The sequence below is a fragment of the Furipterus horrens genome, unplaced genomic scaffold (genome assembly GCF_987537825.1).
Source record: "Furipterus horrens unplaced genomic scaffold, mFurHor1.1.pri manual_scaffold_4, whole genome shotgun sequence".
NCBI classification, from domain to species: domain Eukaryota; kingdom Metazoa; phylum Chordata; class Mammalia; order Chiroptera; family Furipteridae; genus Furipterus; species Furipterus horrens.
In genome coordinates, this window is record NW_028327174.1 from 150,049,002 (window position 1) to 150,066,378 (window position 17,377).

Below are 17,377 nucleotides of genomic sequence, written 5' to 3' on the forward strand. Positions count from 1 at the left end.
AAAAACAGGACTTCCGGCCAAGATGGAGGCTTAGACGGACACGCTAGGTCTCCCTCAACAACTATAGAGGAATACAACTACTTCAAAACAAAGGATAACTAGAAATTCCAGAAAATAAAACTACACGGAAGCCCAACATATGAAGTTATAAACCAGCGGTGCCATTTGGGCAGGTAAGAGTTAAAGAAGGCAAAGCTGTTTGCGGAGCGGTGGGCGGGGCGGCGAAAAATCCCGGAGGCAATCAAGCCCCTGGCGTGCGGGACTCCAATCAAGCCCCTGGCTTGCGCGACTCCGACTCCGGGCGCTGGGGTGCAGCCGCAGCATCGCCTTGAACAGTGAGGCCCAGTGGGGCGGGAGGACGGATCCCGGTCTCCTAGCTGAATAACTGTGTGAATCCATCTTGGACCCCCGCCCCCACAGAAAGCACCACAGGGCTGCGAAATAGGTCGCGGACAGGCAGGCGACTCCAATCAAGCCCCTGGCGTGCCCGACTCCGGCGCTGGGGAGCAGCCGCAGCATCGCCTTGAACAGTGAGGCCCAGTGGGGCGGGAGGACGGATCCCGGTCTCCTAGCTGAATAACTGTGTGAATCCATCTTGGACCCCCGCCCCCACAGAAAGCACCACAGGGCTGCGAAATAGGTCGCGGACAGGCAGGCGCCGGCGGGTCGCCAATTTGTGACGCGTACACAGGCACTGCCCCCTATAGCCAGCCCAGGAAAACAAAACGCATCTGTCAAAATGTGGCAGACAAATATAGAGATCCCGGTGGCACAACTCACCAGACAGCAGATAGAGAACCTGACAGATGAACAGATAAGAAACCTGTCAGAGGCTCAGTTCTGGGCCATTGTTATCAGGTGGCTTACAGAATTCACAAAAGAGCAGGAAAAAGATATGAAAGAAGCGAAAAACTTTCATAATGAAAGGAACAAAACCACATACAAGACAGATGGTGAGGAATCCAGAGTTCATTTCAACAAACTGGAATATGGAGAAGGAACAAGCAGTCAACCAATGCAGCGAGAGGAAATAGGAAGCAACAATGAGAGGATCAGAAACCTCTGGGACAGCTATAAAAGGCCCAACATAAGAATCATTGGTTTGCCAGAGAATGAGGAAGATGAACTAGAACTTGAAAAATTGAGTGAAAATATAATAAAGGAGAACTTCCCAGACTTGGGGAAGGGAATAGACATGCAGGTCCAGGAAGCAAGGAGAGTTCCCAAGAGACTGGACCCAGGGAGAACCACTCCAAGACACATTATAATCAAAATGTCAAAAATTAAGGATAAAGAGAGAATCTTAAAAGCAGCAAGAGAGAAGAAAAGAATTATGTACAAAGGGGTCCCAATTAGACTATCAGCTGACTTCTCAAGGGAAACACTACAGGCAAGAAGGAACTGGCAAGAAATATTCAAAGTAATGAAAATCCAAAACCTACAACCACGAATACTCTATCCAGCGAAATTGTCATTCAGAATAGAAGGACAGAGAAAGTGTTTCCAGGACAAAATAAAACTGAAAGAGTTCATTAGATCCAAACCACTGTTATATGAGATGTTAAAGGGACTGGTTTAAAAAACAGAAGCTAGGGAGATGAAACAAAGGCAAACGAAACAGGCAACGAGAGTGGAAAAGGAACTGTGGGTAAGGGAAGCATAGTGGGGGGAGGTCAACAGGGAGGGGGAGTGGGGAGAGGGAGGGAGATGATATAGGAATTGGGGATCATGGTAGGAGGGAATGGAATAGATGGAGAGAGATTGGGAGGAACTGTATGCACAACTAATGGACATAATCTAAAAGGGGGGGACAACTGGAGGGAGGGGGGCCACCGGGTGGAGGGGAGCAGAGGGAAGGGAAATTGGCACAAATGTAATCTTTTAATCAATAAAACACATTAAATCTGAAAAAAAAAAAAAAAAAAAAACCAAATATTGCTACACTTACGCAGAGAATGAGCTGACTGCATTAATTGTAGAGAATAGAACTGTTTTCAAATGTCCTGTTAAGGCTGTCCTCTAGCCTAAAATTTTGTAAACCAACTCTTTGAGAGCAATTTATAACAATGATACTTCATTGGACTTTCTCTGACTTCATCCTCACACCAGGTCAGTTTGGTTCTATTATAGATATCTAACAGTTTGTCATTTTCCTATTTCTTCTCATTATTAAATATCTTTTATCTCTTTTTTCTTAGATATCTTTTAAATTTATATATTCCATGCCAAATTTCTCTGAATTTAAGTTAGATGTTCATGCCTCTTTGTATTTTTCTTTGAAAAAAGAGAGTTTTAGGTAAAAAATTCAAAATGGCTAGTATTTTTAGGATAACATATCTGAAGACCATTTTATTTCTCCTAGTTTAATTTCTCATATCCAAGTTCATTTGGAATTACTTGCACTTCCCAGATTGAAGTTGTCTCCCAATACCTCACTAGTCCTTCAAGGTCTGTTTTTCCCTGTAAGCTTAGATTCTGGATAATTTTCTCTTTGAGTTATTTACCAAAATGGTATTGTACAAGAAAGGAATTCAGGAGTCTGGGTCATGTATATTTTAGGATTGAACTAATCTCTTTAGCTAACTGAATAAAAAATTACCTTGACTTTTTCTTTTGCAATCGGGTGTTAGTTACAGAAGGCCAAGGAACAGACATAGTCCATGATTAAAATTTAGTGGAAAATTAACCCAGAATATCTTTTGGTTTTTTTCTTGTTATTTTTCTTCCTTGGATTTCTACCTTTTTGCTATTTAACAGATATGTAAAGGATTTTGTGTCATGTTGGAGGGGATGGCAACAGCCACATAAATATCACAAACTCAATGATCGCTTTCCCCAAGATGAAGGAACTTTAAAGTTTTAAAGCCTCTGGTGATTCACAGAAATAAATGCTAAACAGGGACAGAGATCAGATATCACCAATTTTCTTCCAAAGCAACACAAGAAAAGTCATCTTATTTTTAAAAATGTAAATTAAAGAGCACAAATGAACATTTATATATGTTTTAATAAAGTTTTAATAAGGTTCTCTATTAAAAGCTTCTTTTAAAAAACAGCACTTAGGATCCTCAAGCAAGTTACATCAAGGATAAAAAACTGATATTAAACATGAAATAAGTAAGCTAAATGGTTCTTTTATTGTAGAAAATGAGGAAGTTTTAATACTGGCTATATCCTTGGGATCGGTACCAAGACTAATACTTAACATTTTATGTATTAGTTAATACAACTTCTCTGATGATGTACTAACTGGATGGGGATAAACTACAGAAAGTGCTCTCAAAGCTATGAATCTAAGAACATTTAAGATGAGAGCCTTAAAGGTATGAATTATAACCTCATAAAGAAAAGAATCTTTCTCATTGATTCTTAAAAAATTCAGCTGAAAGTTTGCAGCCATTTTGCTTCTAAAGCTGAAGAGACCAAATCATCCCCCCCACACTGCCCCCCAAAAACTATCATTAGATGTTTTCATTCAGGTATTGAAAATAAAACAGAGAGCATAACCTTAATTTTTCGTAAAAACATGACATATTTGCCAAACCTGAATGGAAAGGACTTCATAGTTGGACTGTAAGGCTATCTGCGTTTGAGTCTGCCTATCTATAAGTGTTCAAATCCTGGCGCTGTCATTTATCAGCTGTATGCTCCTGTGTGACCCCATGAAGATAATAGCAAATCTCTTAGTGAGATTTGTGTAAAAGTAAATAGGATACAGCTTTGCACATAGGAATTTTGCAATAAATATTTTAAAGGTTCCTGGAACAAGGTGAGAGAACAAGTTGTTCTACTTGTGGTTCAAACAAAGGCAATAAAGCAGTGTTCCCAAGAGGGGAAAGGGATTAGTTGAAGATTCCAAAGGAAAAGGTTTAAACAAACTGAAAATTCTGGGTTGGTTCCAGGTATCCTTGAACAGAGATAAGAGGGCAGAATGGCAAAAGTTATTGTAGAAAGATATGAGCTAAAGAGTTGGAGCTTCAGATTGGAAGCTGAAAGCAGAAACCAAGGGTGATGGTAGATAATGGCAAGTCAGGTCGTAGAGTTAAACTCAGAAATCTCAGGGAGTGTGCATTAACAGCTTCTCTGAAAGAAAACTGTACCTCTGAGGCAGTTCAACTTACTGCTATAGAAAGCACCAAACTCCAGTAGCCCTGAGGCCCTAACAATTTTTACATTAAAGCATTTCATTTCACTGAGGTGCCATAACTGGGCGAGAAAACATTTTGGGAAAAAAAATAATTCATGGAAAAAAGATGCAAAATCCTCAGTGTACACAATAGAGGAGAAAAGAGAAAAATATAGCCATGGTACCAAACTGAGGATATTACATTGTACAGATGAGGCTTCTCAAACTTTCTGTGATGAAGGGCTAGATTATGTACTCCTTAATCATCATCACCCAAATCCTACCATCTGCCCCAGCTGTAAGCAACCTCTAATTATTTTGTCTCCTCAAACTCACCTATTTTAGACATTTCATATAAATGGAATCATCCAATATTTAGTCTTTTGGGACTGGTTTCATTCACTTTAGCTCATCCATACTGTAGCAGTAATTTCTTTTTATTGTTGAATAACATTCAGTTGTATGGATATATTACATTTTATGTCACAGAGTTTTGAAGAAAGTCATCTGTCTTGTAGACTTGTCTTTAGATTTGACTGACATTTTGGATTTGGCAGACTGCTTCCTCTTGGTCTCAATTAACATGTATATGTATGTATGTCAGTGGTGGGGATCAGGGGATAAACTGATAAACAGGCTTAATTAGATTACCACATTTCTTACCCCAAACCTGCAATCAGCCATTTTTCCAAAGAGCCCAGGTTCCTTTTAGTGGAAACTCCACAATTTGGATACTAGGAATGCTATTGATACTGCATTGTTATTGCCTTTGGGTCTTTAAGAGTTAGGAACGTTAAATCTGAATTAGGAAATAGGTACTGGTTTTTGAAAGAAAAATAATAATAAATTATACTGGTATATCCATTTCAAGGTTAAGAATACAGGGTGTTTACTTAATTTTCTGGTTTTATATGTCTCTTTTTTTAACTGAAAATCTTGGCTTTTAACATTAACATAATATGACAGATATATAATATTTTTAAAATAGCAATACCAGTATTATTTAAAACAGTAAAACTACTGAATGCAATTTAATTTTTTGTGTGTGAGTTTTTGTTCTCAGGATATACCTCACTAGGGATGTAAAATCAAAATACTGCTCGTTAAAGTCACTTTTAGTAATGATTTTCTTCATTCAATTTGGCATCAACTTGATATAAAATCATGGCTATATGTTCCCATTTGATTTCAATTTGTAGGTACTTATTTTTATTCTTTTAAAATTCAACTTTATAAATAAAACATTTACATGGTTCCAAAGTAAAAACTATACAATAAAGTAAGCTGACAAAAATTTTACTTCTCCCTTGCCACCCAAATCTTGTTCCCCCACAGAGACAACAATTTTATTAGATTGAGTTATTCTTCCACTGCTTTGAAAATATTAACAGACATATGTACATCTCTCTTACACAAAGACAGACCACTACAAACAGTGCTCTGCATCTTAGTTTTTTAATTTAAAATATATCTTAGAGATAATTCCATATACCATACAGAGTTTTTCCTCATTCATTTATATAATTGCATACCACCTTTTGTTTAATCATTCATCAGCTGATAGATATTTGGGTTGTGTCTACCTTTTGGCTTGGAGACATCTTTTTTAAATAAAAAAAGACATCTTTTTAAAACAAAAATCAGACCATGGGGTTTATCTGCTGAAACCTTTTTAAAGACTTCCCATTGTGCTTAGATTAAAACGTAAATTCCTGACACAGTTCTCAAAGCCTTGTTTTACCTGGTCCTGCTAATAATCCCAGATTTACCTCATTCTCTACCCCCTCTAGCCCAGTTCCTCAAGACTCTCTGCATATTAGAATCTCGTGGGTTACCTTAAAATGTTTTCCCCAGCATCACTCCAGACCAATTAGATCAGAATCTTTGGAGGGCAGGGCTGAGGCAATAGAATGTTTTAAAACAGGGTTTCTCAAACTTTAACATACATCAGAACCACTTGAAGTGCTTGTAAAACATAGATTTCTAAGTCCCACCCCCAGAGATTCTGATACAGCAGATCTGAACTAGGGCCTGAGAATTTGTATTTCTAAAAGTTCCCACTTAATGATGATCCTGCTATTCCTTTGAGAACCCTCTCAACTTATCTACCACCACTTTAACATATTTATTTTCTTTTTTATTATTAAATCACAAATTTTGTTGACTTGTTAATTGTCAACACTGTGTAGAAAGGGACCATGTTTATCTTGTTTACTATTCTACATTCAATACCTACTACACTGCCTGAAGTATAGTTCTTTGATAAACTGTAATTTATTGAACCATGATAGAAGAATTTAAGAGGACTACATTACAAATTAACAACCCAAGTAGTCAAGAATAAATAAGACTACTTCACACACGCTATGGTGGCCATAATCAAAAAGACAGATGACAAGTGTTGGCAAGGATGTAGAGAAACTGGAACCCATATACACTACTAGTGGAAATGTAAAATGGTGTAGTCACTGTGGAAGGAAAGTCTGGTAATTTCTCAAAATGTTAAACATAGAATTATCATATGACCCATCAAATTCACACTCAAGAGAAGGAAACATGTCCATACAAAGAACTGTACATGAATGCTTATGACAGCATTATTCATAATAGCCAAAAGGTGGAAACAACCCAAATATCCATCAACTGGTGAGTGGTTAAATAAAATGTGGTATTGATACAATGGAATTATTTGGCTGCCAAAAGGAATTAAGTGCTGATACATACAACAGCATGGATTAACCTTGAAAACATTATGCTGACTGAAGAAGCCAGTCATAAAAAAAAAAAGACAGATAAGTCCATTTATATGAAATGTCCAAAACAGACAAACTATAGAGGTGAAAAACAGGTTACTGGTTTCCTACATCTGGAAGAAATGGGAGGATTGAGGAATAATAGCTAAGAGGTATGAGATTTATTTTGGAAATGATGAAAATGTTTTAAAACTGATTGTGGTGATGGTTGTACAGCTCTGTGAGTATACTGAAATCCCATTGAATTATACACCTCAAATGGGTGAATGGCATAGTAGGTTAATTATATCTCAATAGAACTGTTAAGAAAATAATAAATAAGAATATTTTAAAAATGAATAACTCCATTTATATTTAGAATTTAGAAGCTCGAATAGACAAGTTTTGAACTTTTATTTAATATATAGAAAATATAAATACTTTTCAAAGATCCATGGAGTGTTTAGAAGAACTTATCACATATGACATTTCACAAATACATATGTAGTCACACATATAAACCATCAAATTGGAAAAAGAAAAAATCCTTACAGAGAACTTTCTGACAATGACACATAAACAATAGAAATGACAGAAAAAAACTTTTAAAAAGCCATGACAGTACAAAATAGACAGGGGTAAGTTAAGAATAATATAGGAAAGAGCGAAGCCAAAGAACTTACATGCACTACCCATGGACATGAACTAACGGGGGGTGGGATTGCTGGAGGGAAGGTGGGTACTGGGCAGAGGGAAGCAAAGGGGAAAAAAATTGGAACTACTGTAACAACATAATCAATAAAATATACTTTTTTTTAAAAAGCCATGACAGAGTAAATGGTACCAATTTGCCTTTTTGCCATAAAAAAAAAAAAAAAAACTATATAAAACTAGAAAAAGGAGGAAGCAACTGTTTTCAGACACTGAACAGCATGCAGCATGGCACTGTAACATTTGAGAGAGGAAATATACAAGATGAACCCAATGATCAAATTCACTAACTTTCTGCTGTGGGATGAGGGAGTGGAGAACCCAAGCATGGCAATAGTGCTGTGAACTGACAGCAGAAGTCTCATTTTCAGACCTCTGAGGAGCTGGAATATTCAAACCAGTATACTGGAGAAGAAAACAATGCCTGGGGTATGAGGGAAGACATAAAAAACATAAATTTAAGTAGGAATTTAGCATGAATCCTTGGCAAACAACTTGGATGAACAAGTGCAAGAAGTGACTCCACAAAGTCTAGCAGAGATAACCTGTTGTGGGACTGTGAGTTAGTGATTGAAGATATTAGGCTTGGCCCCTGCAGTAAGAGACTATACTTAGGAACTAAATTATTCAGCTGAGACTCCAGAAAGGCCACGCCTTACAAATAAGGAGGACATCCTAGAGTAAGAGTCATGCCCTAAGACTTATTTAAAAACTGAAATAGACCCACACTAACTGAGAGTAAAACCAATCCAGACAGGACTAAAACATTCTGTGAGTAATTTAACTGCCCAGTACAACAAAATTCAACATCCTTTATTTTCCCCAACATTCTTCAAAGGGTGATGAAATAATGCAGTCTCCCTTATAACATATAATCCACAAGGCCAGCAAAAATAAAGAAAAAATTACTAAACAAGCACATAAGCAGGAAATATGATCTATAATCAAGAAACAAAAAAATATGAGTAGAAACAGACACTGTATGACCAGGTGTTGAATTATAGATGATGATTTTAAAGCAGCTGGCATAAATATAAGGATACAAAGGAAAAAGTGGTATAATGAGTGAACAGATGAAGATTTTCAGCAGAGAACTATATAATGTAACAAAACAGGTGGAAATTTTGCAACAGAGAAGTACATATCTGAAATAAAAATTTCACTGGATGGGCTTAACAGACTCCGAAAGAAAAAGTTAATAAACTTGCAGACAAACCAATAGAAATTATTCAATGTGAAGAAAGATACAAAAAGCTGAAAAAACTAATAGAGCCTCAGTTACATGCAAAATAATATTCATGAAATTAAGAGATCAAGATGAGAATGGGATAGAAAAATATATGAATTAATAATGATTGGTAATTTTCTACATTTGGTAAAAAACATAAACTTACAGAACTAAGAAGAGTAGTAAACCCAAGTAGAATTACATATGAAAATAATCACCCTGAGGCATATAAGATAACACTAAACAATAAAAAGTAAAGATCTCAAGAACAGCTAGAAAAATACGATATATTGCATACAGAGAAACAATGATACAAATAATGGCTGACTTCTCATCAGAAAAAAGGGAGGCCAGAAAACAATGTGATAACATTGTTGAAGTGCTGTAAAAAAAAAAAAAGGAAGGAAGGAAGGAAGGAAGGAAAGAAGGAAGGAAGGAAGGAAGGAAGAAAGAAAGGAAGGAAGGAAGGAAGGAAGGAAGGAAGGAAGGAAGGAAGGAAGGAAGAAAGAAAGAAAGAAAGAAGAAAGAAAGAAGAAAAGAAAAGAAAAAAAAAAATCACTCTCAATTAAAAATGTTTGATATCCAGGGAAATAGGCTGCAAAACCAAGGGTGTAAAAAAACTTTTTCAGATAAAAAAAAAATCTTTAAAAACCCATTGTTAGAAGACTGACATTATATGAGGTACTGAAAGAAGTTCTTCATATTGGAAGAAAATGATATCAGATGAAGTATGAATCAAGAGGAAGGAATCAAGTGTTTGATATGGTAAATATGCCAGTGCAAATAAAGGGTAATTTTTTTCTCCTCAACTTCTGTGAAAAACAACTGACAATTTAAAGGAAAAATAATGACATTGTATTGTGAAAATTTTTACATAAGTAGATGTAAAATAAGTGATAATAACTTAAGGGAAGAAGAATTTACTGTTGTGAGATTCTTTTTATGTGAAGCGGTACCATGTTACTTGTAAGCAGACTGTGATAAACTAATGATGTATATTGTAATGCCTAGAGTAAACATTTAAAGAATGATATAAAGAGACAGAGCTTAAAAACCCAATAAAAGAATTAAAATAAAGAATATAATTTCTTAAAATGCTAAATATCATATTTACTTACCCAATTCCACTCCTAGCTATTTACTACTAAAAAGAAAAAGAAAAAGCTAAATATATACCTACCCAAAAGTCACCAAAAGACTAGGAGAAAATGTTAATAGTACTTTAATGAAAATAGCTGAAGACTGGAAATGATCGAAATGATCATCAACAAATTGTAGTATATTTACACAATGGGATACTACTCAGCAATAAAAAAGAAGAAAATACTGATACATGTAATAATATGACTGAATCTAAAAAAAGTTATATTGAACAATAAAAGCCAGACACCAAACCCTATAATCTCTATGAAGTTCAAGTGGTAGAAATCAAAACAGTTGCCTAAGAGGGATGAAGATTAATCAGGACACAAGGGAATAATTCTAAAATAAAGAAAATGCTCTACATTTTAACTGAATTGTTAGTTACATGACTGTATCCGTGTATAAAATTCATCTAATTGCAAACTTAACATCTGCGTATCTCACTGTTTATAAATTTTACCTGAGTAAAAATATATTTTTAAGAATCCATAAACTTCAATGTAACCTATTACACCAACAAGCAAAAAAAAATTCACAGGATCATAGCAACTGGTGCAAAAAAATTAATTATTTGACAAAATCCAACACCTATTTATAATTTTTAAAGAAACTCTTGCCCTAGCTGGTGTGGCTTAGTAGATTGAACACTGACCTGTGGACCAAAAAGTTGCTGGTTTGGTTTCCGGTCAGGGCACATGCCTGGGTTGTAGCCCAGGTCCCCGGGTGAGAGCCTGTGAGAGGCAATCGATCAATGTTTCTCTCTCATATCGACCTTTCTCTCCCTCTCTTTCTCCTACCTGTATCTCCCTCTAAAAATAAATAAATAAAATCTTTAAAAAATAAAAACATTAAAAAAACTCTCAACAAACTAGGAATAAGGAAACTTCCTCGATTTGATAAACAACACCTATAACAATCTATATCTAACATCATACTTAATAGTGAGAAACTAGATGCTTTTCCCCAAATTTTAGGAGCAAGGCAATGATGTCCTCTCTCACCAGTCCTATTTCACACAGTACTAGGTACTAGAATAAGACAAGAAAAGGAAATAAAAAGTGTACATACTAGCAAGGGAGAAAAAAATTGTCTTTGTTTGCAGATGACATGATTGTGTAGAAAATCTGAAGTAATCAACAACGACAAAAAGTCTGTAACTAATAAGCAATTATAGCAAGGTTGCAGGACACAGGGTAGTACACAAAATTCAATTGCCTTCTATATTTATCAGTGAACAAGTAGAAATTGAAATTAAAAATCACACCACCATTAATAGTAGCACCTCCAAAAATAAAATACTTAAGTATAAATCTAAGAAAATATGTATAAGATCTGTATGAGGAAACCACAAAACTCTGATTAATAAAATTAAAAAAGTAAATAAATAGATACTGTTTCTTCATGGACAATATGTCAGTTCTTCCTAACTTGATCTACAGATTCAGTGCAATCCCAATCAAAATCTCCACAAGTTACTCTGTAGGTATCAACAAACCGATTCTAAAGGATATGGAGGGGCAAAAGACCCAGAATAGCCAACACAACACTGAAGAAAAATAACGATGTCAGAGGACTGATACTACCGGACATCAAGACTACTGTAAAGCTATAGTAGTTAAGACTGTGTGGTAGGCAAAAGAATAAATAAATATATTAATGGAATAGAATAGAGAGCCCAGAAATAGACCCACAAAAATACAATCAATTAATAATTGACAAAGGAGAAAGGTAATAGAATCAAGAAAAGATAGTCATTTCAACAAATGGTGCTAGAACAACTTGACATCCACATGCCAAAAAGGACTTTATACATTTAATAATAATTAATTTAAACTATATCACAGACCTAAATGTAAAAATGTAACATTATATGTCTTAGAAGATAACATAGAAGAAAATCAAGATGAATTTGGTGTAGATATAGCACTAAATCTATGAGCCATGAAAGAAATCATTGTAATCTAGACTTGATTAAATTAAAAATTTCTTCTATGTAAAAGACATTAAGGAATAAGAAGACAAACCACACTGGGAGAAAATATTTGCAAAAGACATATTTGGTAAAAGGCAGCTATCCAAACTATACAAAGAGCTCTTAAAACTCAACAGTAAGAAAACAAACAACCCAATTAAAAATGGGCCAAAGACCTAAACAGGCACCTCTCCAACGAAGATACACAGGTGGAGAAAATGCACATGAAAAGATACTTGGCATTAGGGAATTGCAAATTAAACCAATAACGATCTATACCATACACCTATTAGAATGGCTGAAGTCCAAAACTCCAATGATACAAATTGCTGATGAGAATGCAAAGCAACAAGAATACACTCATCATTGGTGGGAATGCAAAGTGATACTTTGAAAGACAATTGGGCAGTGTCTTAAAAAGGTAAACATAGTCTAATTATACAACCCAGCAATCATGTTCCTAGTTATGTACACAACTAATGTGAAAACTTAGGTCTATACAAAATGTGCATAAATATTTACAGCAGCTTTATTCATAATAGCCAAAAATTGGAACAGTCAAGATGTCCTTCAGGAGATGAATAAACAGACTGTGGTATACCTATACAATGGAAAATTATTCAGCAATAAAATGAAATGAGCTACCATACATGAAAAGACATAGAAAAATCTTAAACACATATTGTTAAATGAAAGAAACCAGTCTGCAAAGGCTACATACTATATGACTCCTTTTATGACATTCTGGAAAAGGCAAGATTAGACAATAAAAATTATTGGTGGTTCATAGGAGTTCCAGAGGAATAGACAGATATTTCAATAGATGAAGCACAGGGGACTTTGAGGGGCTATGAAATTATTCAATTATGAAATTTTAACTGTGGCTATATGACATTATGCATCTATCAAAGCCCATTAAATTATACAGCACAAACAGCGAATCTTAATGTGTGAAAATTACAAAATATCATTTAGGCCCTGGCTTGTGTGACTCAGTGGATTGATAGCCAGCCTGTGAACCAAAAAGTTGCCAGTTCAATTCCCAGTCAGGGTACATGCCTGGGCTGTGAGCCAGGTCCCCAGCTGGGGGCCTGTGAGAGGCAACTGACTGCTGTATCTCTAGCACATTGTTGTTTCTCTCCTTCTCTTTCTCCCTTCCTTCCTCTCTCTCTAAAAGTAAATAAATAAAATCTTTTTTAAAAAATCATTTAGGAGGTCAAGAGAGCCCCAGGGTATATGCAGAATGTGACAAAACCATCTGCTGTATTAAAAATCTGTGAAACAGCTTCATGGACGCAGATGGGGGAAAGGTACTGACCTAAGCAATTTTGAAAAAAAACTGGAGTCTGTAAATCTAAAAGGAAAAGAAACTATATAAGCACTGGAATCTAGTTATTAAAATTATATTCCATGGGGGTATGGGTTAACAATTCTGATACTGTTACATCTTTGTACTTAGACTGACCAATTAAGGGAATGAATGGCAGATGGTGGGAGTTCAGACAGATAAGCAAGGGGAGAAAGCTAGAATGATCCATGTGGTAATAGAGTAGAAACAGTAATATGAGCTCATGTGTAGATTAGTATAAATGTAAATGGTTACAAATAGAAATACTTATTTATATATGTGTACACAGATTATCTAAACACATATATTAATACTTCCTTGTTCTGTCAGCTGAGAGGGCCTAGAAACAATGACACTTTAGTATCACTCAAATGCCGGTTTCTAACACTATTCTTTAATAAAATGAAGCAGGCTCCTCAGAGAAATGAATCATTCTAGGACTGGAACAAGAAATTTACAAGATGATCCTGGAGTATCTCATAGTGGCAGAAAGTAAGGAAGTGCCACCTGCCCGCCACCCCGCCGATACACACACACACACATACACACACACAATAACAAAAATAGGGGTATGTTGAAGGGACACTGGAGCCAAGGAAAAAACCTCCCAAGGCCAAAACTGGAACAATTTAAGCAACAAAATAAGTAAAGCAGTACTGAATTATAACCCAAAGTATCAAATGAATATCTATGAGCCCATACATAAATACATAACTCAATAAATATATTATTGAATTAGTAAGAAAAAAACAAATCTCCCTTGCAGAAGAATTCAAAATAAATTGTATAGGTTTTCTACCCTCAAGGAGGTGAAGCACAACTCCCCTCTCCTTAGGTGCAGCCTGCACACAATGACTTCCTTCCAAAGAGTACAGGATGGAAAAGGGGAAGAAAAGAATAACTTTACAGTTGAGAAACCTGACATACACTAATTATCTAACCAGTGATCAAGGTTAGCATCCACATTAGTATACCATGTCAATAATATGTACCCTTGACGTGATGCCATGAGAATGGCACTTTACCTTTGTGGTCCTCCTCCCCAAAACCTATAACCATAGGTTAATCATGAGAAAAACATCAGACAATATCCAGCAGAACAACATTGTACAAAATATTTGACCAGTACTTCTCAAAACTGTCAAGGTCATCAAAAATGAAGTCTGAAAAACTGTCACAGCAAAAAGGAGCCTACGGAGATAAAAAGACTAAGTGCAATGTAGTGTTCTGGATGAGATTCTAGAACAATGAAAAGATATTAGATAAAAACTTCAAAAATCTGGGGAAAAAGTTTCCCACTACATCCCTCAGCTAAGCTTCTCTCAGGTCAGGCTGGTTCTATTAATGTGTCAGAGAAAATGGCCACCAACAGCCATAAAGTCTCATCTTCAGTTTGAGAACCAAAGTGGAAAAAAAGAAAATTTCCTCCTCTGTGCCCATATATCAATCCAGGGGTAGATTCTGATTGGGCCTGTTTGAATCTTCTGTCCATCCATGTGATGAAGTGATGGGTAGGACACCTAGATTGACAGTCCCTCTGGAACCACTATAAATGGAAGAATAGTTTCCTAAAGGACATAGGGTGTTAAGCAAGCAAAAATTACTGAGGTCTACTACAACAGAAATGTGATTGATCGAAATGGATTCAAGAAGAGTTGAGAAAATCTGAATAGTCCACTAACTACAATCTAAATTGAAAAAGTTATCAGTTATCTACTACCCCTACAAGGCATCAGTCCCGGACTGTTCTATCAAACTCACAAAGAATACATCATTCCCAAATTATTTAAATTGCTCCAGATGATAGAAAAAAAGAGAAAGCATGCTATTTGAGAGGATTAGCATTGCCTTATTACAAAAACCAGGCAAAAATAATATGGGAAGAAGGATAAAATCATAGATAAATTTCATTTATTCATATAGACATAAAAATTCTTAATTAGATATCAACAAATTGATTCAGCAAAGTATTAAGAGAATAATACAGAATAATAACACATAACCAAGTAACATTTATCATAATATTCTTAGTGTATTTTAATATAATTTACTACATCAACAGCTTAAGGAAGCAAAACCATTTGAACATTTCACTAGTTTCCAAAATGTTTTTATTAATTCAACACCCATACATGACTTTTCAAAATGTCCTTAGCAAGCTAGAAAGAGAATGATACCTCCCTAATTTGGTAAAGAGAATCAGAAAACTAAAGTAAACATCATATTTAATGGTGAATCATTATAAGTATTTCTGTTAGAGAAACAAGAGGATATGCTCTTATCACTATCTTTGACCACTGCACTAGAGTTCATAGTCAATGAATTAAGATAAGAAAAAAAAAGGTAAGTATCTTGGAGAAGAAAAAAACATTAACTGCAAATATTACTTAAAAAATGTAAGGCCAACTGAAAAATTTGTACTGATAAAATAATGAAATGACATAGCAAGATTCAAGATTACTAGGTTTTCTACACTAGCAATAATAATATAAAATACAGTCAAATTTCAGAACTTGGAATTAGCCACCAACACAAATAATACGTATGTTTTATGAGAATTAACATTTGAAATGGAGGTGTGAAAACCTCTACTTACCTCATCGCCACCACTAATATCTCTTCCCACTTTAACAGAACCTCATTGTGAATTAGGTTATTAGGCCCTTATCCTCTTTGATAGAGTGGGACCCCGAACAATACTCAGTAGATTCTATCTCTATTCAGTTGTATCATTTTTCTTTGTACCAAAATAATTTGTGTATGTTTCCTCTACTAGATGATCAATGACTTCCTTTTTATATTGCATCCCACAAAATCTTGGGTATGGTAGGAACACAGTGATTATTGACTTGAATAGTCAGAGGGTATGCATAAAAGAGAAGGAAATGGAGAGAACAAATTAAAGAGGAGGAAAATAATATCGGGCCAGAAAAGGCTGGGGAGCATAAGTAATTTGAGCCTCTTTTATGCATTCTTTTCTATGGCTAAATCACCATTATCTGAATTCCTTACATTCCAAAATGGTACAAATTCTAGAGCAAAATATTCAGTATTTGGGGAACTCCCAGTGAAAAAACTAGGAAATATTCCCTATAAAATAGCCCAAGTAAGGACATTCCTGATTTTTTGCAGGACTTGAATTTAATTCTCCCATTCCCATTTACCACTAATTCTCCCAAATATCCCTTTTTTATTTCGTTGGCCTCATCTCTGTTTTCCTTTTGTACTTTTCTGTTTTCCACCCTTCCTACCTTTCTTCTCTCCTGAAATCAGGTCTTTCCTTCTCTTCTGTTAAGCCTGGTTTCAGAGTGGCTAAGAAGGCCCTGGGTTTGGGCTCTAACTCAGCCATATCCTCTGTGGTGTGGGAATGAAGAAATCAGAGGTGATCAGCTCTTCCCGTGTCCGGCTGCGGCAGCGAGAGGAGCGCCCGCCATGTCTGTCCCTCTGCAATGGATGGTCATCCGGAACTACTCCAGCTTCCTGATCAAGAGGAACAAGCAGACGTCCAGCACCGAACCCAATAATCTGAAGGCCCGCAACCCCTTTCGCTACAATGGGCTGATTCACCGCAAGACGGTGGGCGTGGAGCCAGCGGCCGATGACCAAGGTGTGGTGGTCGTCATGAAGAGGAGATTCGGCCAACGAAAGCCGGCTACCTGCTACGAGCGGACCACCATCAACGAGAATGTCCCGGCCCCTCTGAGCAGCATCCGGCGCATGATCTGCAAGAACAAGTACCGCCCAGATCTGTGCATGGCCGGTACCCTGAGGGCAAGCGCCATCCTGCTCAGCCAGAAGCCCGTGATGGTAAAGAGGCAGCGGGCCCATCCCACCAAGAGCTCCTGAACACCCTCTCCCACTCAAAGCAATAAAGGTATCAGCCAACGTTCTTCAAAAAAAAAAAAAAAGAAGAAGAAGAAGTAGTGATCAAATATTTACACAGTGCACACAGTGCATTCTATGTTTGGGAAGAGTGAACATTTGGGAATTAAATAGAACTAGGTTGAAATCAGGCTCCAACCACACTTAGAATCTTTGTGCCTCAGTGTTCTCATCAGGAAAATACAGTAATAGCAGCTCCAATGAAGAGTTGTTCGGATTAAACAACATATGGTTT

The 17,377-nt window shown here is 36.2% G+C and overlaps 1 protein-coding gene and 1 pseudogene across 1 annotated transcript in view; one reads left to right on the plus strand and one right to left on the minus strand.

The window, feature by feature from the left end:
- JAK2 (Janus kinase 2) overlaps positions 1-16,945 on the minus strand; it is a 173,386-nt gene extending 156,441 nt beyond the window's left edge. The window contains exon 1 of the mRNA XM_090274131.1: positions 16,512-16,945. The gene's annotated coding sequence lies outside the window, so the exon portion shown is untranslated. The remainder of the gene's footprint in view (positions 1-16,511) is intronic.
- Positions 16,693-17,106, plus strand: LOC150013058 (large ribosomal subunit protein eL28 pseudogene; annotated as a pseudogene).
- Positions 17,107-17,377: the final 271 nt, after the last annotated feature.